This window comes from Pinus tabuliformis, chromosome 7, assembly GCF_031772625.1.
Source record: "Pinus tabuliformis cultivar Carrire ecotype Pingquan chromosome 7, CPIR1, whole genome shotgun sequence".
In the NCBI taxonomy this organism is placed as follows: Eukaryota; Viridiplantae; Streptophyta; class Pinopsida; order Pinales; family Pinaceae; genus Pinus; species Pinus tabuliformis.
Genome location: NC_142293.1, coordinates 1,634,879,323 through 1,634,904,815, shown reverse-complemented (window position 1 = coordinate 1,634,904,815; position 25,493 = coordinate 1,634,879,323). Strand labels below are relative to the sequence as shown.

The window sequence follows — 25,493 nt, the reverse complement described above, 5'->3', positions numbered from 1 at the left end:
CAAGGCTGCTGAAAGAAATTGGGAGATTGAGGTCTATCGTTTCTACTGTCTAGGTGGACTCCTAGGTGGCCTCGGTGTGGGGCGTGGAAGATTTTGGAGGCATTTCTAAGGGAGTGGGTGAGTGATCGCTTGTTTTCTTATTAGTTGGGACATGGTTTCAAACTCTAAAGTGGCCTTGGTGCGTTGTGACTCGGCAGGTCTACCCAATTTTTCACCATGTCCTTCGCATGTTGTGTGTGCTTCCTTATTGGGATGCAAGAGGTGCAAGGCATAAAAATTTTACATGATATTTTGATATCTCTTTGACTTGATGGGTGTTCAGGTTGGCTCTTGATAAGAAAGCACTTGGAATGCTCTTTGAAGTGGGAGGGTGTTACCTGGTTGATCCTTCCAGTAGTCATATGCTTGTCTCAAAGATTAAGCCATGCATGTCTAAGTATGAACTAATTCAGACTGTGAAACTGCGGATGGCTCATTAAATCAGTTATCGTTGTTTTGATGGTACCATACTACTCGAATAACCGTAGTAATTCTAGAGCTAATACGTGCATCAAGTCCCGACTCTTTGGAAGGGATGCATTTTTTAGATAAAATGTTGGCGTGGCTTGCCCGCTTCCCCAATGAATCATGATAATTCGAGGGATCGCATAGCCCTTGTGCTGGCGATGCTTCATTCAAATTTCTGCCCAATCAAATTTAAATGGTAGGATAGAGACCTACCATGGTGGTGATGGGTGATGGAGAATTAGGGTTCAGTTCTAGAGAAGGAGCCTAAGAAATGGCTAACACACCCAAGGAAGGCAGCAGGCGCACAAATTAGCCAATCCTGACATGGGGAGGTAGTGACAATAAATAACAATACTGGGCTCATCAAGTCTGGTAATTGGAATGAGTACAATCTAAATCCCTTAATGAGGATCCATTGTAGGGTGAGTTTGGTGCCAACAGTCGTGGTAATTCTAGCTCCAATAGCATATATTTAAGTTGTTGCATTTAAAAAGCTCATAGTTGGATCTTGGGTTGTAAAGGTCAGTCCACCTACTCGATGTGCACCTGCCCTTATGTCCCTTTTGTCGATGGCGTGATCCTGGCCTTAATTGGATGGGTCATGGGTCCAGCGCTGTTACTTTGAAAAAATTAGAGTGCTCAAAGCAAGCTTATGCTCATAATACATTAGCATGGAATAACGTGATAGGAGTCTGGTCCTATTGTGTTGGCCTTCGGGACCAGAGTAATGATTAATAGGGAATATCATGGGCATTCGTATTTCATTGTTAGAGGTGAAATTCTTGGATTTATGAAAGAAGGACCACTGCAAAATCATTTGCCAAGGATTTTTTCATTAATCAAGAACAAAAGTTTGGGGCTCGAAGACGATCAGATACCATCCTACCCTCAATCATAAACGATGCCAACTAGGGATTGGCGAATGTTGCTCTAAGGACTCTGCCAGCACCTTCTAAGAAATTAGAGTGTTTGGGTTCCGGGGGGAGTATGGTAGCAAGGCTGAAACGTAAAGGAATTGACGGAAGGACACCACCAAGAGTGGAGCTTGCGGCTTAATTTGACTCAACAGGGGAAAACTTAGCATGCCTAGGCATAGTAAAGATTGATAGAATGAGAGCTCTTTCTTGATTCTATGGATGGTGGTGCATGGTCATTCTTAGTTGGTGGAGCGATTTGTCTGGTTAATTTCGATAACGAACGAGACCTCAGCTTGCTAACTAGCTACGCGGAGGTTCCCCTTTGCGGCTAGCTTCTTAGAGGGACTATGGTCATTTAGGCCATGGAAGTTTGAGGAAATAAAAGGTCTGTGATGCCTTTAAATGTTCTGGGCCACACACTTGCTACACTAATGCATCCAACAAGTTTTGCTTCCTGGTTCAAGAGGATAGGAAAATATTTTAAAATTGCATCGTGATGGGGATAGAACATTTCAATTATTGGTCTTCAACGAGGAATTCCTAGTAAGCGCATGTCATCAACTTCTGTTGACTATATCTGTAACCTTTTTACACAATGCCCATCAATCCTACCAATTGAATGATCCGGTGAAGTGTTTGGATTGCGTCGAGGATGGTGGTTCATCGCCGTCGACGTCGTGAGAAGTTCAGTGAACCTTATCATTTAGAGGAAGGAGAAGTCATAACAAGGTTACCATAGGTGAACCTACGATAGGATCATTGATACGAGGGGTTTTCTTTTTTGGTTCGGGTTGGGTGGGTTTTGATTTTAATGTGGGCCTCTATGGTGTGACTCTAGGGGAGCGGGTTTGGTGTTTGGTGTGAACATTGTTGGTTGCTTGTCTTGAGGTCATGCTTGTTTTTTCGTGTGTGCTTGCAAGCCATGCTTTTTCTTGTCCCACCCATCCTTTGTTTTTCTTTCCCCCAATGTGTTTTTGTAGGGGGTTCGGAAGCTTATTTCTTGGGAGCCCTTCTGACGATCTGTTTGGTGGGGCATGGTTGCTGCAATTGAGGTGCTTGGGCAATACGATGGATAAATTTAGACTCGTTCGTAGCGGCGGTGCTCAGTATTTTGTTCATTGGAAGGCATGGGCCAAGGGTGTAGGCCTCCATAGTTGGTTCTCTCGAAAAGGCGACGATGGTTTATGTATTGCTTCGATGAGATTTTTTGCTGGTGGTTGGGTCTAGTAGTGTCAGTCTTTCCAGCCTTCCTCCAGTGATCAAATATGCTCTTACAAAGTGGTCTCAGAGTGTCCAGGTCAAATTTTGTCATTTCAAGAGTTTTCAAGCAAAATTTGGTCACTAGGCATTAGATCTAGGGTTTGCTTTAACTCCTTCTAAAGTTGTCCAAATGTCAGTCCATGTCACCATTCAACTGAGTTTATCATCATTCATAGGTTTTTCATTATCATGTCAGTGTCTAATGAGTCATTTTACACCTTGTTCATACTTCAGTTGCGCCTAGGCAAGGTCATTTCCCTCTCCTAGGGTTTGAAAGCTAATTTCTCTTGGACAGTCAAATCATCGGAAAAACTTGTATCCAGATGTTCATACACCTTCCGCTATCCTTCATATACCTTATCAAACACTTCCCATCACTGAGATTCCCCAAATTCCTCATTTTTTCACAAACCCTAGTTTCTTGCTACAACTTGGCAATTTTCTAGGTTGGGTCTGTGTTTTGCCCTTTTGGACCCCTTCCCTTTACTCAATCTCCACGATTCCACTTTCCCTTGCTTCCTAACATCCCTCCCTACTTCCAAAAATTTCCCCAAGAATTTAGAAGCCTCTTATCCCCTTCATTTCGCTTCATTTCGACAAAATCCCTTGTTCCACACATCGGGATAAGTGTCACTCAAAAGCCATTTCAGAGCAATCAAAGATGAATTTTGGAAAACCGAGAGAGGTTTTTGTCCATAACATGCCAAAGAAGAAAAACCTCCTTCACGTTTTGCACAAGTGTCATGGTTTTAGAGAAATGTCGAAATTGCAATCGCCAGATCCAAGGAGGTTGGCCAAGGCACTAAAACGACGTAAAAGGCCCGATCCACTCCAAATTTTGGCCAAAGCCTCTTTGACTGAGCATGGTACTTTATTGGGGACTCCCAGCCCAAATTTCAAGAAATTTGGATAAAATTTTGTCAATTGTGAATTTTTTGTGCCAAACACAAGTTTTCCTCCCCAATGGCGCGCGACCCTTTTGTTTGGCAACTCCATTTTGGAAAAAATCAGCATTTCTGGATTTTTCATGGGAAGTTACACGTGCTCAGCCATTACCAAGAAATTTCACCAAGTTTTGGGCCTCCAGAAAGTCAAAAAACAAGCAAAAAATGACTTTCTGCCACATTTTTGACACACAGGAAGCAGTCTTGGGAGATTGCAAGTTTGGAGGGGCAAATGACAACCAAATTCAGAAATTCCACTTGGGTTGGAAAGTCGACATCCAGACCTTCCCAACAAGCCCACGTTTGCCTCATTTGGACACCTGGAAGTGCCTCCAAAGGCGCGCGACCCATTCAGGAATTGCGCACGACCCATCAGGCAGTTTGCACAGGAATTCAACCTACAGCTCAACAAAACGCAGTTTTGACTGGATTTGACTTTTTGGAGTTGATTTTCATCCTCCTTGTTGTAAATGATGTAATTTTATGATGTTTAGACATTTATTTATCTCTTCTAGAAGATTCATTCATAAGATAGGTAAATTTTATTGAATGAATTGGTTTCCTAGCTTATAGAGGCAAGTTGTTTTGACTGCCTAGGTTTTAGTGCTCAGTTTAGAATTGGTTGAAACAGCTCCTAGAAGGATGAGCTCGACCCCTAGAGGCAAGGAAAGGTGTTAGCTTTCCTATATTATGTATTTTATTAGTCATTTTCAGAAGTTGGAGAGGTTGGACTCTTGAGGGAGAAGCTACTATTGTATTATTCATTGTATCTCTGCAGTTTTGGCAAAGGAAGAAAGACCAGGGTTTTGCAGTCCTTTTTGGGATTCTTGTGGTTACATGTATTGATGGTGTGTTTCTATTTTTACTTTTAAATTTGTTATGTGATTCATCTTCTTACTTTTCCTTCTGCAAATTAGGCAAATGAAGTGTTAAAGTAGAATTCATGACTGCCATGCTCTGCTTTTAAATTTGCTTAATATTTATGTTTTCATCTGTCTAAAGAGAACTCTTGAAGGTTTCTTGCTCTCTTTAGCTCCTCACCGGTCATTCTTATCCATTCACTTAATTTAAAGGCATCAGTACAGTCTCTTACCTTGCCCCAAAGAACCCCCTACAAAAACTGTGTCCAATCCCCGCCACCCAGAATTGCCTTTCCCCAACTTTCCACCAAAACCCTAAAAATCCCAAATCAAACCTTTTTATCAGTTTACTAGACTAAAATCAATGTTTCCTCATTGGCTATCTCGCCCGTTGAAGATATTTACCGAGATAGACCGGAGAGAGCCCTCTCCTGCCCCGTAGGGCTAGCTACGAGGCTAAGTGGTTTGATGTTGCCTTGGAGTTTACCTTTTTTAGCCTGAGGTGAAATTTCAAGCGCTAACATATTGGCAATCATACTGGGGAGAACAAATTATTTGTTTTTGGATTGATGTGTTTGTTTCCTAAGTCTTAGACGTAGCCTGAAGTTATGCCAAGTAGCCTTCGAAACACTTTTGCTTTGCATAAGCTGAAGTAGATAAACGCTGCTTCAGTCCATCTCCGTGAGCTTGTGAATACAACACTTCATTTTCATTTTACCCCAGTACATGTATCAAGTTCAGATCTGATTGTTGATAGTGGACAACGATCAGCCACTTGAAAGGCTGAAATCATTCACTTGGCGACTCTAAATCAGTTTCGAAATCAGATCCAAAGACTTCACTGGAGGATGATCCCGACTAGCAAAAACATGAAAGGACAACATGGACAGATCAGGTATTCAAGTTGGAATTTCATCCAAGACATTTTTTTCTTTGTCATAAATTATTTCTTCTCCTTTCCCAAGAATGTCGAGAAGTCTTTGCAAAGTATACTGTATTTGAGAAGAGATCCTCGGCCTGCAATTGATTCTTTCCCTTTGAAGATTGTGAATACCAAAGATTTGCATGCCTTTGAGCTTGATCAGGATCCTTTTTCCGAATTTTGTGATGACCATCTTCAAATTGATGAACCTCAAGAGACCAAGACTAATTCTATACCTGTTGTACATACCCCTACACCTTGTAAAATTCCATATCGGTATAAACCTCTTATTTTACCTTCTGTTCTCCATGCTTTCCCCAAAAACTATGATTTATACTTGCCAAGGTTTGATGGTGAATGTAAGAATGTCAATGCTGAGCAACATGTGCAGAATTTTGAAAATTTTCTTGATCTTTTTGAAGTTGATGAAGAAGATGTCAGTATTAGGCTTTTTGCTCTTTCTTTGAAAGCCAAAGTGAAGAGTTGGTTCAAAGCCCTGCCTGATGCAAGCATCTCAGATTTCCAGCAGTTTGTCAAAGTTTTTCTCGACAGGTGGATGATCGGACAAAACCTTTTCTTGATTGTAGAAGAGTATAACCAGCTGAAAAGATTGCCAGGGGAGACAGTACAACAGTTTTCAGCCAGATTTAACCAAGTTTATTATTCAATGCCAGTTGATATAAGACCTTCTCCTAGATCTGCTCTCTTGCACTATCCGGGTGCCTTTGATCTGGAGATGGAGTTTCAGCTGAGAGAAAGGAATATTGCAACACTTCATGAGATGCAGAACTGTGCGGTAAATGTAGAGGCTCATCTGCTGATCCGAAGGGCAAGGATGAAGGAAGAAGAGATGAAAAACATAGATCCAGCCGAATCAACATCTCTAGAGGTGAAGCTTGATAATTTAGTAAGTGCAGTGGAAAAGATGATGGACAAGATCAACACAAGGAATGATTATGATGCTCATGGCTCGCTGATTGAAGAAGAACAAGTTGCTGATCCAAAACATTTTGTTTCTTATCCTAGTTGTCATAGATCTGATAATGATTGTTTTGTAGATCACCTTGGCGAAGAAAGAACTGTTGATATGACCTGTATGATTGATGATATGTTTTATACCGATGACTTACCTCAGTTTGATCAGTATGATGATGATTATGTTCTCCAAACAGAAGCTAATCTTGCAGACAAATCAGCAGCTAGTTTGTGGGAGGAAGAAGTTCATTTTCAGCAGTTTGAAAACAATGTTCATCCATCACATATCAGCTATGACATTGACGAGGAAAGTGAAGCAAATTTTGAAGTAAGTGAAGGATCTTTTCCTTTTTGTTTTGATTCATGTCAGTTCATTAGAGACAACTTCCATGAAATTAGAAATCAGCCGTCAACAAGTCTTGATCTAGACCATCTTGAAGGCAATAAAAACCTTGTTCCAGTATTCTCATATTCAGATTTGCAGCCCCCAAATGCCATTGGTTGTCAAGTTGTAGATGAAGGCATGGAAGCTGACATATTTGATCAAATGATACAAGAAGGTTCCCTACCATTCTGTTTTGAATCATTTCAGTATTTGAAGGGAAATTTGCATAGTCCATCTTCAGTGAAGAATGAGCAGCATGTAGGCAATCATGTAATCACAATGGAACCAATAGAAATGGGATTGCAGCAGTATTTTCAAGTTTTTCATGATCCAATAGCTGATGTTTTGGATGAGGTTTGCAGTCAAAGTCTTTCTCCATTTACTACATGTGAACTTGAAACATGTGCTGATATGAATTTGATCCGGCAGCCGGTTTCTTTCTCATTTTTAGCAGAGGTCTCGTCACAAGGCTCAGATCAAAGTTTACATTCATGGTATGAGGAGAAGAAAAGTAATCCATTGGATGAGCTAAGTTCCAGTGTGCTTGAATTTCAAGATCCTTATGCAGTGTTTTTGGAGGTGGATATAGAATTCATATCATTCTACGGATCTGTTTCTAAGTTGTCATGGGAGTTGCCTTTCAGTAGTTCTCTCTTGTGGGTCATAAGTGAGCACTTGCGGAGAATTCGAACAACAGATGGGATACTTACTTGGTTGCATTGGTTGTTTCATTTCACTTGATCAGGTGATGAATGAAACTGTTAGAGTAGGTTGTGATGAATAAGCTCCACTTTGAGCATCATTTTCAGTTTGTCGGTTGTTATTAAGTATTGAGTTAGTTTTTAGTTGAGTGAGAGTCAATTTGTGTTGTCAAGTCATCATTTTTCAGTCATGCATTTTAGTTTGAGTTTTTGACTCCATTGCCCAATGATTGAAAGGCACTGGTCTGCTCTCCCAGAGGTCTGCAGTTCTTGGCACCTCCAAGGAGCTACCATCCCCATTGGAGCCAATGTTAGTGTCAGTCTTTCCAGTCTTCCTCCAGTGATCAAATATGCTCTTACAAAGTGGTCTCAGAGTGTCCAGGTCAAATTTTGTCATTTCAAGAGTTTTCAAGCAAAATTTCGTCACTAGGCATTAGATCTAGGGTTTGCTTTAACTCCTAAAGTTGTCCAAATGTCAGTCCATGTCACCATCAGCTGATTTTATCATCATTCATAGGGTTTTCATTATCATTTCAGTGTCTAATGAGTCATTTTACACCTTGTTCATACTTCAGTTGCGCCTAGGCAAGGTCATTTCCCTCTCCTAGGGTTTTGAAAGATAATTTCTCTTGGACGGTCAAATCATCGGCAAAAATTGTATCCAGATGTTCATACACCTTCCCCTATCCTTCATATACCTTATCAAACACTTTCCATCACTGAGATTCCCCAAATTCCTCATTTTTTCACAAACCCTAGTTTCTTGGTACAACCTGGAAATTTTCTAGGTTGGGTCTGTGTTTTGCCCTTTTGGACCCCTTCCCTTTACTCAATCTCCACGATTCCACTTTCCCTTGCTTCCTAACATCCCTCCCTACTTCCAAAAATTTCCCCAACAATTTAGAAGCCTCTTATCCCCTTCATTTCGCTTCATTTCGACAAAATCCCTTGTTCCACACATCGGGATAAGTGTCACTCAAAAGCCGTTTCAGAGCAATAAAAGATGAATTTTGGAAAACCGAGAGAGGTTTTTGTCCATAACATTCCAAAGAAGAAAAACCTCCTTCACTTTTTGCACAAGTGTCATGGTTTTATAGAAATGTCGAAATTGCAATCGCTAGATCCAAGGAGGTTGGCCAAGGCACTAAAACGACGGAAAAGGCCCGATCCACTCCAAATTTTTTCCAAAGCCTCTTTTAATGAGCATGGTACTTTATTGGGGACTCCCAACCCAAATTTCAAGAAATTTGGAGAAAATTTTGTCAATTGTGAATTTTTTGTGCCAAACACAGGTTTTCCTCCCCAATGGGTCACACGCCGCGCGTGACCCTTTCATTTGGAAACTCCATTTTGGAAAAACTCAGCATTTCTGGATTTTTCATGGAAATTTACACGTGCTCAGCCATTGCCAAGAAATTTCACCAAGTTTTGGGCCTCCAGAAAGTCAAAAAACAAGCAAAAAATGACTTTCTGCCACATTTTTGACACACAGGAAGCAGTCTTGGGAGATTTCAATTTTTGAGGGGCAAATGACAACCAAATTCAGAAATTCCACTTGGGTTGGAAAGTAGACATCCAGAAATTTCCACCAAGCCCACGTTTGCCTCATTTGGACACCTGGAAGTGCCTCAAAAGTGCCTCCAAAGGCGCGCAACCCATTAGGCAGTTTGCACAGGAATTCAACCTACAGCTCAGCAAAACGCAGTTTTGACTGGATTTGACTTTTTGGAGTTGATTTTCATCCTCCTTGTTGTAAATGATGTAATTTTATGATGTTTAGACATTTATTTATCTCTTCTAGAAGATTCATTCATAAGATAGGTAAATTTTAATGAATGAATTGGTTTCCTAGCTTATAGAGGCAAGTTGTTTTGACTGCCTAGATTTTAGTGCTCAGTTTAGAATTGGTTGAAACAGCTCCTAGAAGGATGAGCTCGACCCCTAGAGGCAAGGAAAGGTGTTAGCTTGCCTATATTATGTATTTTCTTAGTCATTTTCAGAAGTTGGAGAGGTTGGACTCTTGAGGGAGAAGCTACTATTGTATTATTCATTATATCTCTGCAGTTTTGGCAAAGGAAGAAAGACCAGGGTTTTGCAGTCCTTTTTGGGATTCCCGTGGTTACATGTATTGATGGTGTGTTTCTCTTTTTACTTGTAAATTTTTTATGCGATTCATATTCTTACTTTTCCTTCTGCAAATTAGGCAAATGAAGTGTTAAAGTAGAATTCATGACTGCCATGCTCTGCTTTTAAATTTGCTTAATATTTATGTTTTCATCTGTCTAAAGAGAACTCTTGAAGGTTTCTTGCTCTCTTTAGCTCCTCACCGGTCATTCTTATCCATTCACTTAATTTAAAGGCATCAGTACAGTCTCCTACCTTTCCCCAAAGAACCCCCTGCAAAAACTGTGTCCAATCCTCGCCACCCAGAATTGCCTTTCCCCAACTTTCCACCAAAACCCTAAAAATCCCAAATCAAACCTTTTATCAGTTTACTAGCCTAAAATCAGTGTTTCCTCATTGGCTATCTCGCCCATTGAAGATATTTACCGAGATAGACCGGAGAGAGCCCTCTCCTGCCCCGTAGGGCTAGCTACGAGGCTAAGTGGTTTGATGTTGCCTTGGAGTTTACCTTTTTCAGCCTAAGGTGAAATTTCAAGTGCTAACAGGGTCAAGGGAGTGGTTGAACGCACGCTTGTTAACTCAAACCTTCTATGAGGCTAATTTTTAGGTGGCGTTAGTATGGGATGGATGAAAAGCATTTCAACCCATTTGGCTGGCCACCCTAGTCCTCTCGACCATTCCTCGATATGCCCTCATGTAAGGGTTGGGTGTCTAGGTAATGAAAAAATCCTCCCTCGGACTGAGCTCCATCAAGATCACAATTTTCCCCACCAATGGGCATAAGGGTGGCATTCTTATCTCGTGCCTTGGCCATCAAGGGAATTCCTCTTCCTCTTGTGAGCCACTCCCCTTCTGAGGAAAGAAGTAGTGGGTTGTGTCTTTGTTCCTCCCTTTGGATTGTGGGTTTTTTGTGGGACTTGGTCATTTCTTGGTTTCGTGTTGTGAACTTTGTGGACATCCCTCTCTTTAGTGGCCTTGCACCATCGATGTATTTGTGGACCATGGCTTTCTCCAGCATTGAGTGTTGGCTCGTGACAACTCCTCTTTGGAGTTTTATTCTTGAACCTCGTTGACTTCGCTAGAAAGGTTATTGGGTGTTTTGTACATGGAGGGGTGCAATAGCATGGTGGGTTTGTTATTAGTCTATTTTTTGTTTGAAGCCTTGTTCCGGGTTGGGGGGTTTTCTACCTCTCAATGACGTGCTCTAGACACTGGTCTCATCACGGACCTCGTCTTTTCTAGTGGTCAAGTTTAGGTTGTGATTTATTTGCTTGGTTGTTTGATTGTTGTTTATTATATTGTAAGCTAGAAAGGGTGTTGTGACGTAATGTATGTGGGAGGGTGTGAAGGGGTGGGATGCTTTTTTATTTTGTGCCTTGTTTTCTTTACTTTTTGTTAGGCAACATCTCCTCAACATGTTGTTGAGCTTCTTTATTTTCTTGGGATTTTTGTTTCTTTGGTGTTGTTTTCTTCCCTTCTTCCTTTTTCCCCTAGCTTTACAGAGAAAAGGTGGGATTATTGTGGATTGGTGTTCAAGAGGGATGTTGGCCTGTTGGGGCCTGACCCAGGTTCAGAAGTGATTTAGCCAAACAAATCCCACAACTACTAGCCCTTTCGGAAACAGTCTGTGGTGTGCAGACTGAGGTCTCACCCGAGGTAGTATGGGAGGGTGCTAGAACCAGGTTTTCACACCCTAGGGATGTCTTGATGAAGTCTAGGAAGTTCGTGAATCAAACCTGCATGCTTGTGCTACTCTGCGTAGCCATATACCCTTTGCAACTTGTGAAACTGCTTCCACGCAGCTCTGTAAAGAGCACGAAGAGGTGGTGTCTAGATCCTTTATCCTTACTATGCTATTATTATAGATATTACTTAATTGTGTGAGCCCAATCATTAATCATTCAACATTCATAATAAGTACGCGCAATCATAAAACTGTAAACAGATGCATAAATATAATAGAAGCATAGACACAAAATAATCTAGAATCAACTTATCTTTTTTTAATTCTCTATTGAAGTACAATCCCAACTCCACCCTATGCACTCAGCTGCAGGGGTTCGTGCATACAATTGTGGACTCTACCAGCCTCTACACACTCAGCTGCAGAGCCTCTTCCTACTACTACAACCCAAGACTCAGACTTATAGAATTAGAGCTAATTCGTCATCAAAAACCCATATGACTTCAAATAAAATAACTTTACAGTAAGAGCCTCTATCTATGGTAGGATAACATACCATACATTAAATTACATTATTTTAGGGCAGACAACCTAGACTCTCGTGCTCTGCGCTCGCATTTTGCAGGGTATTTACATTACACTTGACCAAAATTCGAGCTTCAAGCCCTAAAAACATGCTATGGGGGGGCCCGCTGCCCAACAGGCCCCCAACACAATCATCGCGACTCGTCCTGAGTCACTCTGCTGGTGTGTCGATCTTTACGTGAAGTCCATCCAACTATGCCTATGTGGTGTGAAGGTTCGCAATGCACCATGCTGTCGTTGTGTGGATCTACTCCATTTCTGCTTCTGAATCATCTACATCTGACTGGATTTTCTACTTTGATGTCGGCTTCTAGTACCTATGTTTATAGTCCCGCACCTCTGGTCGGCTTCTCGGGTCGTGAAGACTGTGCTTTGGTTAGTTAGTTAGATATTTGACCCACCCGTGTAGGGCTTCGGGCGATTACCATTTATTCTTCCTGGGAAGGGTTCTCCATTAAGTTTGACTAACTAGACTACGCCTTCGTCTGTGACTTCTTTTACCACATATGGTCCTAACCAATGCATTCTAAATTTTCTAGGAACATTTTCAAACTTGTTGTCATATAGCAACACTAAATCATTTACCTTGAATGTGCACAACTTGATATGGTGATCGTGCCAGGCTTTCTCGCATTATTTCTATGCTTTCTAATGGAATCCTACCAGAAATTGTTCTTCCTTGAGTTCTTCCAACTGCGCAAGTCTTTCTTCCAAGGCTTCGCAGTCCAACATGCCTATAATTGCCGCTATTTGCAAACTGGGTACGATGTATTCCATTGGCATGACTACTTCCATGCCATAGACTAACCTAAAAGGTGTTTTGCCCGTCAATTTTTTTCATGTGGTTATGTATGCCCATAATACAGTAGGTATGCGCAGGTCCCAATCGTTAAATTGTGCGTTACATACTTTGGTCAAGGCAGTCTCTAGAATTTTGTTGAATGCTTCTACTATCCCATTAGCTTGCGAATGGTATGGTGTACTTTGCTGATGATACACTTGGAATTCCCTGGTGAGTGCACTGATGGTTTCATTCAGGAAGTGCGTCCCATGGTCACTCATTAGAATTTTCGGGCAACCAAACTGTGTCAACATGTTGCCGAACAAAAATTTCACAGCCATAGCGGTCGTGCAATCCTTAACCAGCCGTGCTTCCACCTATCGAGTCAGGTATTCTATCGCGGTGATGATGTAGCACGCACCCATCTTCCCCTGTGGTTTTATTAGTCCCACAAAGTCGATTGTCCATTATTTGAATGGCCGCAACATCATCTGTGGATTGAGTGGCATCTCATCCTTTCGTGATGGTTTCCTAGTCCTTTGACATATGTTGCAGGCCCGATGGTATGATTTCAAATCTTGATGTAGGGTTGGACACCATAGCCCAATGTGAAGAATATTTTATGCCATCACACATCTTGCATAGTGTCATCCTGCAGCGCCCCCATGTGCTTCTGCTAGGATCTATCCTCGTTCAAATTTAGGTACATATCTTCACAATATCTCATCATTTCCCATTTTGTAGAGGTGCCCCACAATGATAGAAAAGTCCGCCATGTGCACCACCAATTCCTTCTTCTTCTGGACTGAATATTCCTTTGGCGTAGTCCCTGTGGTTAAAAAATGGATTATATCTTTGAAGTGACCATCAGCGACGCGCATTGGAAAGAGTTGTGCATCAAGTAGTCCTTCTTCCAAATTTGTTGGCTCCTCACCTGTCTCAATTTGTGATAAGTGATCTTATCCTGCATTTAGGCATCCTAGCTTTACGATTACCTCAAAGTCATATTCTTGAAACAATAACAACCATCTACATATGTGCCCCCCCAACACAGGCTTGTTCACAAGGTATTTCAACGTGGAATGATTGATATACATCTTGAAGTGTTCGCCAAGTAAATAGTGTCAGTATTTTTGGAGCGCGTATACCATTGCCAACCCTTCACGCTCAATAGTAGAATAATTATTTTTGGCTTTGGACAACCACCAACTCGTGAACGTGATCGGGTGATCCACACCTTCTGCACGTTCCTGCATAAGTACCGCTCCAAGCGCAATACATGGTGCATCAACATGTACATGAAATTATACGTCCCATTTTGGGAAGACCAAGATTGTAGCGGATGCCATCTTCTCCTTGAGAACATCCAAACTTTTCTTACAATCATCATTCCAACAATATGTAGCATCCTTTTTCAATATTTTTTCCATTGGCGTTGTTATTTGTGCATAGCTCTTGATAAAATTTCTATAGTAACCAATGTGCCCCAATGTAGCGTGTAGTTGTTTGACACTTCATGACACTTTTATTTTTAGAATAAAAACAATCTTCATAGGGTCCACCATCAGGCATTTTTTGCAGACCACATGGCCGAGCAAGTTCCCAAATGGGACAAGGAATGTGCACTTTTTAAGGTTCAGTAGAGTCTGGTGTCGTCGACAAGTATCCAACATCAAACATAAGCTCGCTATATGGTGTTTAACTAACCAAAACATAGTCCAACCATCCATATAGAAATCCAATAACTTGTTGATGTATTCCTTGAATGCGACCACCACTATGCGTGAAAATATTGCTGGCGCGTTCTTCAGTCCAAAGGGCATAATGGTGTATTGAAAACAGCCCCATCCAGTTGCGAAGGTTGTCTTGCTCCTATCTTCTAGCGCGATCTTGATCTGATGGTACCCTGAGAAGCCGTCCGTGAATGAGTAAGCTTACTAACTGCCAATGTTATCCAATACTTCATTTGTAAATGGTATCAGGAATGGATCATGAACACAGGCATTGTTAAGCTTCCTAAGGTCCATGCATATTCTAATTTCACCCTTCTATTTTTTCTCCTGTAGTACCATAGGACTCACCCAGTCAGATTCTTCCACTGGTTCAATAATTTTGGCTGTAAGCATTTTGTCTAATTCTTCATGGACCTTTTCTTTATACTTTGGATTCAAACAATAAGGTTGTTGTATAACTAGCTTCACGTCCAGTTTTAGAGTGATCTTCATCATCCCTAAGTCACCAATGATCCCCTTTAAGTCCATGATTTTGGTCGGGAACAAATATTGATATTGGCAGAGTAACTCGGTGACCTTATCTACCATAGCATTGTACCAAGAGTCCCCAAGCATCACTTACTTCAGCACTGCGTCTATACCAATGTTTACCTGCTTTTTTTTTAGCAGCGCAGTGATGTCGGGATCCTCAATTGATGGTCCTCGAACATTGCAACACCCTTCAGTTTCTGGGATATTAATATTTCAGGGGTTGTCATCATCCTCCTCTACTTGTATGTTATAACATTATATGGAACTACTTAATTGGGTTGCCCATGGTTGAATTACTTGTCATGGTTCAAGTGGTATTTTGAAGATGGTGGCTTTGATGGCTTGCAGCACATCGTTAACAGTATCCAACCATCAATCTTCAAATGTGAATGTTAACAAGAATCCCTCACGCAAGACATCCCATTCCCCCATACCATGCCAAAGTTCCATCTCAGTATACCAATTCATGGGTATGATACCCACGGTATGGTAGAATAAGTGTACCCATTCAGGCTGAGGTTCTTCTCCATAGGCCTTGGTCCATTTCACAAGGTGCGTGCATGGGTCATATCATCCATCGTATTTATCTGCTATCTGTAGTTGTGGTTTCCCAAATCATAGGCGCATCATCCTCCTACATTCGCGCCAGTTTTCAAAATTTCCTTGATGTGTTCCCCACTAGCACACAGGTGTCACCCGCAGCGCCCACTTCAACGCATTGAACCGCTATTTTTCTGGTACTGCACTTTCAAACTTGCTCAAGAATTCATCCGCCACTGTCAATCCATCATATGATGGTAGATCTCGGGCCTGGGTTGTTACGCAATGCAATGATCTAGTCATCATGTTGCAATTTAGCGTTATCTCTTTGTTCAACCGATTGTGCCAGCGTTCGTCTTCTTCGTCTGAATCCATGGTGCAGGAACTTGCATCTCCCATGAGATCCTTCCATCTATAGTCAGATTTACCCAATCCTGATCTCATGCAGTTATCTTGTAGATACAATCCAGCTCATCGTCGCGCACAGTTTCAGTGTAGCACTCTCCTTTGGATGGATCTAGTGGAACTAATATACGTAGGGAATTTTTCTTGAATATCATATTCCACTTCTTTAGGTTGATGACTCCATTCATATCAATGGCCCAGTCTATTCCTAGCAACGTGGGATAAGGATTTTTGTCATCAACAATCTATATTACTTCAAAGTCCTTCTGCATGCTCGCGCCTTTGATATCAACTGTTACCCCTTGTAACCTACCCATGGGAAAAATCTTCTGTTGGTTTGCCATCCGTAATTTAATAAGGGACCATTGTAACGTGGTCCTATCCATATGTTCCCATGTTTGCTTTGGTAATACATTTGTGTCTGAACCTAGGTCTAGGATTACCTGATCCATTTCATACTCACCAATCTGCATCGTCAATCTCATTTCCCTCCCAGTTTGCAATGCATGCTTTCCTAGTTTTTGGACTACGCGTGGTTCCCCTCACCCTGTAGACCTAGTTATCAACTCCTGTAATCCCTTAACTACCTTATTATCGTGCAACAATTTCATGCATGTCTCCAGAAAGGTAGTAAGCATAGAAGGATCCATTCTTGGCTCTGTTTGATCCTTACTACCTGAAGTGGAGGCTTCCGCGAAGCTCTTCTTAGCTTCCATGAACGTTTCCTTTGCGCGTTCTAAGTCAAACTTAGGTTCCTTTGTAGGAGCCTTGTGAACCCATGTATCTTCCTTGGGTTTCTTCCCCTTATCTTCCCCTGTGGTTGCACCGCTTCTGAGCACTATGTTCACATTTGGGTCTTTTTCACGTGGTTCAAACCTCATCATTTGAATATTTTGAGTCGAAGTAGGCTGGAGTATCCATTTCTCACGCTTCTGTGCGATCAACGTAGGACAATCTACTTCTTCATGATCGAACTAAGCATAGTATGAACATGATATTCTCATTGGGTTGGTACAATCGCAGGCATGGTTCATTGGTCCTCCATAATTGTAACAAATTAACTAGCCACGACCCCTTCCTAGCCCCATTCCTCCTCATCCTCAACCTCGCCCCTGAAATCCAGTGTGCGCCATCCCCGCAGCTGGGTCGAGGGCTCACGTTTCTGTCTGCATCCTATAGGCTAGGGTATGATCCATCATCAACTCATAGCCAAGGAAAATTTTAACGATGGAAAATTTTCTTGAAGTTTAAAACATTGGCGAATCTCACTATTCCCTAATATGCAAATTATAAATGTTTATTGATATATTTGTAAAATTATTCAAATTTATAATTATTTTATATATAGTCTCTATATAATGTTGGCGATTTTTAAGGTAAAATAATTTTATATTCTAAAATTTGGGTGAATCATCTTTTATAAAATTGGAAATTGGCGAATCTTTTTTGTGGAAAAATCATGGAAAATTAGCCCACTGGGCGAACATTAGCCCCTAAAATTTTCCATGCTCATAGCTACAACAATTACGCTCATCGTGGCCTACTGACCTGCAGAAATTACAAAACAATTGCTAGGGAGTCTGTGTATACTTTTGCAACAAATGAAAATTATCCATCGTGTGCTTTCCTCCTATCTAATAGATCACGCACCATAGCATGGGTGTTGCACTCGGACCTGCCTGTGCCTCTCGTCTCAACAGTATTGGCCCACCTCCTGCCAAGTAGTTCACGAATACTGGACATTGATCCTTGCCATGGCCTTGGCCCTTGCATTTTATGCACCACACTTCCTCGCACACCTCTGGCCGTGGTGCCCTATCCTGCTTCAAGCTTTGCATTTCCAGGCAGATATTTTGTAGTTACGGGTGGATCTTTTGAACTCCCAGCCCCGGATCTTGTATTGGTGTCTCATGCAACCTCATTGCCATTTCCAATGCTTCGGCCTAGATAGACAGTTTCTGTTGTGATAGCACCGCCCTCAGGTGTGGTGTTAGAGATGCCATGAACCATGCACAATGCTACACCTCTATGAGTGTCATATTAACCTCGTGGATCGTACTCTTCAACTGCTGATCCAGATCCCAGGGGGCCTCGCCTAGAAGCATCGTGATCTCTTTAAATTCAATGATTGATTTTGTCTCTGATTTCGGTCGGCTAAACTCTATGTTCAACGCATTTTGGATATTTGCTATTCCTACATTTGTGTGATCATTAGAGTGCTTGATATACCATTTCAACACGCAATCTTGCAGCGTGCTCACTAATGTAGCCTTCTTAATGTTGTCTTCTGTGACCCCTTGCGCTTCCTACACTTCTCTTACCATGAACTAGAACTGGCCTGGATCCTCATTCCATACTCCTCTGAATATGGGTAGCTTGATCGTGCTCACCATGCTGAACTGCGGGTTTGGTGGAGGTGGAGTGGGTGATGATGGAGGTGAAGGAGGTGAAGTGGGTGATGGCATAAGTGGAGGTGGTAACTGCGGAATGCGTTGCCTTATCAAACTGACCGCACTTCTCAGAGAGACTCGAGTGAGCTCTTCTTCGCTGTCTTGTGAAGGTGAAATTAAGGAACTGTTTCCTAGTTCCCCACTACCTTTGTAGTTCTTTCCACTCTGCATCGTTCCAAACATTAATGTATTCACATAACCCGCTTTTCACATAACAACATCTTAATCCAGGTATTCAAAGATTTAATGTACTTACCTCATGGTCCCTTGAGAAAACATCTTTTGCTTCGTTGTAGCTCACGGGTGTGTCTATCGTAAATTCAGTGATAAACCCCCCTATTATCTGGTCGAGCCAACGGTCCATAGCTTGCACAATCTTATCTTCTAATGTCTCTAGTCTGTACACTAATTCCAGAGTCCACACTATCGGTTGGTTGAGCTTACACCTTTCCTGGCTGTCGGTTAACCTCGTGATCCACTCATACAGTTCAGAAGGAAAGGATGCGAAGAAGATCTCATGGATTTTTATATACACATAGCGATCCAGCCACCTTTTCTTGGATACTATAGAGTTTTGTTTTCCTGCGTCACAAACTCATGAATTTTGTTGTCCAACCACTATTTAATTTCCTTCTTCATTGGGTTTCAATGGCACGACATTAGACATCCCTTAGGAAGATATCGGTCCTGGCAATGGAACCATTTGTTGGCTTGTTGGGGCCTGACCCAGGTTCAGAAGTGATTTAGCCAAACAAATCCCAAAACTAATGACCCTTTCGGCAATAGTATGCAGTGCGTGGACTGAGTTATCACCCAATGTAGTATGGGAGGGTGCTAGAACCAGGTTTCTGCACCCTAGGGATGTCTTGATGAAGTCTAGGAAGTTTGTGAACCGAACCTGCATGCTTGCACTGCTCCGCATAGTCATCTTCCCTTCACAACTTGTGCAACTACTTCCACGCAGCTCTGTAAAGAGCACGAAGAGGTGTTGTCCAGATCCTTTATCCTTATTGTGTTATTTTTATAGATCTTACTTAATTGTGTGGGCCCAATATTCTTATTAATCATTCAACATTCATAACAAGTACACGCAATCATAAAACTGTAAAGAGATGCATAAATATAATAGAAGCATAGACACAGAATATTCCAGAATCAACTTATCTTTTATTAATTCTCTATCCAAGTACAATCCCAATTCCGTCCTGTGCACTCAGCTGCAAGGGTCTGTGCACATAGCTGCGGACTCTACCGACCTTTGCTCACTCAGCTACAGAGCCTCTTCCTACTACTACAACCCAAGACTCAGACTTACAGACTCAGAGCTAATTCGTCATCCAAAACCCATATGACTTCAAAAAACTCACTTTACACTTAGAGCCTCTCTCTATTTATACAATCCCATGGTCCGCAGACCATGGGTAAGCCAACATACCATACATTAAATTACATTATTTTAAGGACCCTAGACTCTCGCGCTCCGTGCCCACATTTCATGGGGTATTTACGTTACACTTGACCAAAATTCGGGCATCAAGCCCGAAAAACATGCTAAGGGGGGATCCACTGCCCAACAAAGGACAAAAAGCAGTGTGAGTTCCTGGGGTGGTGTTATGAAACCAGCTCACAAAAAGATAGAAAAGATAGATCGATGCCTTAGAATTTAGCCTCTTCGAGGGGGAAACCTCATTTACATTACATAAATGAGAAATTCTTGGTGATACAAATGACAAAACCTCCTTCCTATATATAGGATTCTAAGGAGTCAAAATATAACCTAGCTGACCTAACAATAATAATATAAAGCCACAAAAATAACAATAGAGGGATTCTATGGGGCACAGTAATGACAATATGGGGGCAATAGGGGCACAACAATATTAATAATGGATACAACTACAATATTAATGGGGTAATCACTAGTATTATAGGGACACAACATGCCCCTCTCCTTCAAAAAAGTGTTGTCCTCAACGCTTCAATAGTTCTGGATGCTTCTGTACAAAATCCTCATGCTCCCATGTGGAATCTTCAACGGATAAGTTCTTCCACTTGATAAGATACTCCGAAATTGATCGATTTCGTAACTATTGAGTTCTTGTTTCTGTGACTGCTTCTGGTTACAATATAATTTTTCCTTCCTCGTCAAGTTTTGGCAATATTGTTTGAACTGGGAGCTTGTCACCTATAACCTTCTTTAAACATGAAACATGGAAAACTAGGTGCAATCGAGAAGCTGCAGGAAGCTCCAATTTGCATGCAATAGTACCAATATTTTGCAACACCTTGTACGGACCATAATAATTTGGTGATAATTTTTTATCCTTCTTAGCTTGCTTGAGGGACATTTGCTTATATGGTTGTAGCCGTAGGAATACCTAATCACCTACATCAAAACTTCTTTCGCTGCGATGTTGATCTGCCTGTTGTTTCATTCTATTCTGTGCCAACACAAGGTTATCCTTTAAGAGTTGGAGGACATGTTGTTGATGTTTGATGTGTTGTTCCACTGCTTGAACCTTAGAATTTTCTCTTAAATATGATGTGATGGATGGTGGCTGATATCCATAAAGTGCCATAAATGGGGTCATTTTTGTTGTTGTATGGAAGGAAGTGTTATACCACCATTCAGCCAGAGGCAACCATTTGACCCATTGTGTCTGTTTATCATATACAAAGCAACAAAGATATCCTTCCAAACATTTGTTTACTATCTTATTTTTCCCATCAGATTGAGGATGATAAGATGAGCTATGAGCTAACTAAGTACCAAGACAAGAAAATAATTCTGTCCAAAAATTTCCAGTGAAAATGAGATCTCTGTCACTTACAATAATCTTTGGGTTTCCATGCAGCTTTTGAATTGTTTCCATAAATGCAGTAGAAACTATACTGGCTTTAAATGGATGTGATAATGCACAAAAGTGTGCATACTTGGTAAGTCTGTCAACTATCACCATGATGACACTCTTTCCCTTAGACTTGGGTAAACTTGTGATAAAATCCATTGAAACCTCCTCCCAACATTGGCTTGGAATGGATAAAGGTTGTAATAGACCCGATGTCTTAATTGTTTCAACTTTATTTTGTTGGCAAACCAAACATTCTGCCACAAACTTTTGAATATATTATTTAAGGCCCTCCCAAAAAAATTCCTTCTTAACCCTGTGGTAAGTTTTTAAAAATCTTGAGTGCCCTCCTAAGGGAGAAGTGTGCAATTCCATAAGAATATTTTGTTTTAGCTGGGAATTCTTACAGAGGTATAAGAGATCTTTGTACCATAATGAATCGTTTTTCCAACTAAATGTATCAGACTTACTGGAGTCTTGTTGTAACTTTCGAATAAGTGCCCACACTTATTCGTCATTCTTCCATTCCTCCCTTGCTTCGTTTATCCAATCTAGTTGGAAAATAGAAATAGCGCACAACAATGCTTCCACATCCTCATCCTTTCTTGAGAGTGCATCTGCCACCACATTTTTCTTCCCTTTTTTGTAGATGATTTCAAAGTCATAACCAACATCTTTGTGACCCACTTCTGTTGCTCTTCAAAGGATAATCTTTGTTCTAAAAAGTATTTAAGGCTATCATGATCCATTTTTACCTTGAAGTGTCTTCCCATTAGGTAGGGTCGCCATTTCTTAAGTGCATGGAGAATTGCCAACATTTCCTTCTCATAAATAGCTTTGTGTAAAAACTTTCCCTTGATTGAACGACTTTCGAAAGAGATGGGTATTTCATCTTGCATTAAAATAGCACCAATTCCATTTCCTGAAGCATCACATTCCGCAATAAAGGTTTTTGTGAAGTCTGGTGTAACTAAGACCGGTGCTTGGCACATTGCCTCTTTAAGATGCTCTAAGGCCTTTGTTGCTTCTAGAGTCCATGAAAATACATCTTTCTTCAATAATGTTGTTAGAGGTGCTGCTATTCTCCCATAATTATTAACAAACTTGCGATAATACCCTGTCAACCTGAGAAATCCTCGCAGATGCTTTATGGATGTGGGGATTTTCCATTCCTTAATGGCTTTAATTTTTCTAGGGTCTACCTTAACTCCTTCATGAGATACAATATGACCCAGATATTCCACCTCTTGTACTCCAAATAAACATTTGGATCTTTTTGCATATAATTGTTTCTCCTCCAATAATTGTAGCACCCTGTCAACATGTTCAACATGATCCTTCCAAGACTTGCTATAGATTAGTATATCATCAAAAAATACTAACACAAATTTTATAAGGAATGGTTTGAAAATGGAATTCATCAAACCTTGAAATGTTGAAGGTGCATTGGTAAGGCCAAAAGGCATGACCAAAAATTCATAATGACCCTCATGAGTTCTAAATGTTGTTTTCAGAATGTCTTCAGTCTTCATTCTTATTTGATGATATCCTGAACGAAGATCCAACTTGGTGAAGTAAATTGATCCATGCAATTCATCCAGTAATTCATTAATGACTGGAATGGGAAACTTATCTTTGATAGTGAGCCTGTTGAGCTCCCTATAATCCAGACACATGCACCATGATCCATCCTTCTTGTGCACCAATACTACTGGAGTACAGAAAGAACTTTGACTCGGTTGAATTATACCAGCCTCAAGCATTTCTACAACCATACATTCAATTTCACTCTTTTGGGCATAGGGATATTTGTACGGCCTGATGTTTGGAGGAACACTTCCTGGAATCAGATGAATAGCATGATCATGATCATGAATAGGTGGGAGACCTTTGGGAGTCTCAAATACCTTCAAATGATTGTCTAAAACTTTTTGGAGATCTAGAGAAATAGATGATTCCAATGTGGAAACATCTAGCGAACATAATTGTGCAATTACACCTCTTTGTTCCTTTTTTAGAAGATTTGTCATACTGTTAGAGCTGATTATCTTTCTCGGTTTCCCTGCAATACCCCTTAATTCAAATTCCTTTCCTTCCATAGAAAATTTCATGAAAAGTTCTTGAAAATTAAAAGCTATTGTACCCAAGGATTGTAGCCATTGGACTCCTAGTACAACATCAACACCTCCCATTGGAATGGAAAGCATTGGGCTAGTCAATACATATTCTCCCATGGATAGCGTGATATTATGGCACTTTCCAGAGCAATTTATTGTTCCTCCATTGTAACCATCACTTGACACTCTGGTGCTGGATATAAGAATCAATTCAATTCTTTTGCTACCTTACAATGTATAAAATTGTGGGTATTTCCTGAATCAATCAACACTATTACCTTTTTCTTCTTGATTTGTCCTTCTATCTTGATGGTTTGAGGAGTGGTAATTCCTGCCAATGCATTACAAGATATGGTTGGATTCATTTCTTCTTTATCTAGGCTTTTTTCCTGGAGTATATCCTCTTCTTTTGACCTTTCTTGCTCCTTTTCTTTTTCCTCTTCACAATCTATGTAGAATAATTTCTTCTTAGCACACTTATGACCTTTAGTGTATTTGCTATCACAACTATAACAAAGACCTTTTGGTCTTTTTTCTTCCAATTGTTGTGGTGTCAACCTTATAGGTTGTGGAAGACTAGGGGCAACAACAATTCCATCTTTATAGTTGTGAGTGGTATGCTTCCTGGTTGCCATAATTTTGCTTTCCATTTTTCTTGCTAACCTGAATGCCTTCTCTAATGAATCAGGTTCCCAAAGGCGAACATCATGTTGGATATTATCCTTTAAAGTCCCTATGAACACATCAATCCTATGCTCCTCTGAAATATTTTTTACCCTTACGTTCAATTTTTGGAACTCCTCAATGTGCTCCATTATTGAACCCTTTTGTTTGAGACTTATCAATTGGCTAAAAAAAGTGTTTCTTTTTGTATCCTCATAATGTGCCATCAATTCTTCCGTAAAAATTTCCAAAGTGATAATTTGTTTACGAGAGAAAAGTCATTGATACCATACAAACTGATTTGGTTCCAAATATAAAGTTACAATACGTACCTTTTGTGTGTTTTGCACAATATTGAGATCGAAAAATTGCTCCATCTGTAATATCCATGTTGTGGGATCCTTGCCATCAAACTTCCTCATATCGATTTTTGTAATATGGTGGGTCTTCGATCCAACATTAGAGTCTATGGAATCATGATTAACATTTCTTTTGTTCTCATCATGAGTTTCCTTTACTACCCTTTCACCATTAGTGACCATTTCATGTAGAAACTTATTCATATTTATCTTCAATTCTTCCATCTTATCATCCATGCCATCAATTTTAGCGTCCATGCCATTCATCTTAGCTTCCATGCCATCCATCTTAGCTTCTACGCCTTTCTTTAAACAATCCATCTTAGCTTCTACACCTTTCATTAAACCATCCATCTTAGCTTCTACATCTTTCCTTAAACCATCCATCTTAGATTCTGTTGCTTTTTGTGCAAGTGACACTTGTTGCACTTGGTCTCGTAATTTTGATATATCATGTTGCATTTCTTCCTCTTCTTCATAAGTCATGTTGGGCTTCAAAATTGTCCTTATTCTCACTCCATTATTCACCAATACCTTCACATTTTACCTTCATGTCACCTCCATTCCACCTCCACATCATTACATTTACCACATTATTGGGATATAACTATGCTTTTCCAAAGTTTATTAATTCTTAACATTTTAAAGTGGATTTATGGTTAAACTTTAGAAAATAATATGCTTATACTTATACCTAACAATTAGAATGAGTTTGTTGACATGTGTAGGTACAAAGGAAGCTTCCAGGGCATCTTTATGTGGCCTTGAATGATCAAATTCGAATTTGATAAGATAAGCCTCATGGAAAAGATCATGATCTCATGGAGAAGATCAAGGAAAAAAGGGGGTTATGTGTCTAGATGGTTGAGAAATGTATGGAACTAAAGAGAGATTATTGGATCATCATTATGAGTTTGTTATCTCATCCCATTGTATAAATAGGAGTACCTCCTCCATTCCAAAGGGGAGGACTCTTGGAGCATGTATCCAACTTATGATGGAATAGAATAAAGCTTCATTTTACATAAATTTCCATTATATAGTTTTAGATATAAGTTGTCTTAATGTAGTAAATGGAATAATTTTTCACTTTGTTCTTAAGAGAATTGAGCTCACTCTAAAAGGATGAAAGAAACATTTTATTTCATATTAGATCTTATTTCATTTAATTGCTTAAATGTTTGAGGATTTGTTTGTGATT

The 25,493-nt window shown here is 40.4% G+C and overlaps 1 pseudogene; it reads left to right on the top strand.

The window, feature by feature from the left end:
• The first annotated feature begins 374 nt into the window (after positions 1–374).
• Positions 375–2,186, top strand: LOC149254528 (18S ribosomal RNA; annotated as a pseudogene).
• Positions 2,187–25,493: the final 23,307 nt, after the last annotated feature.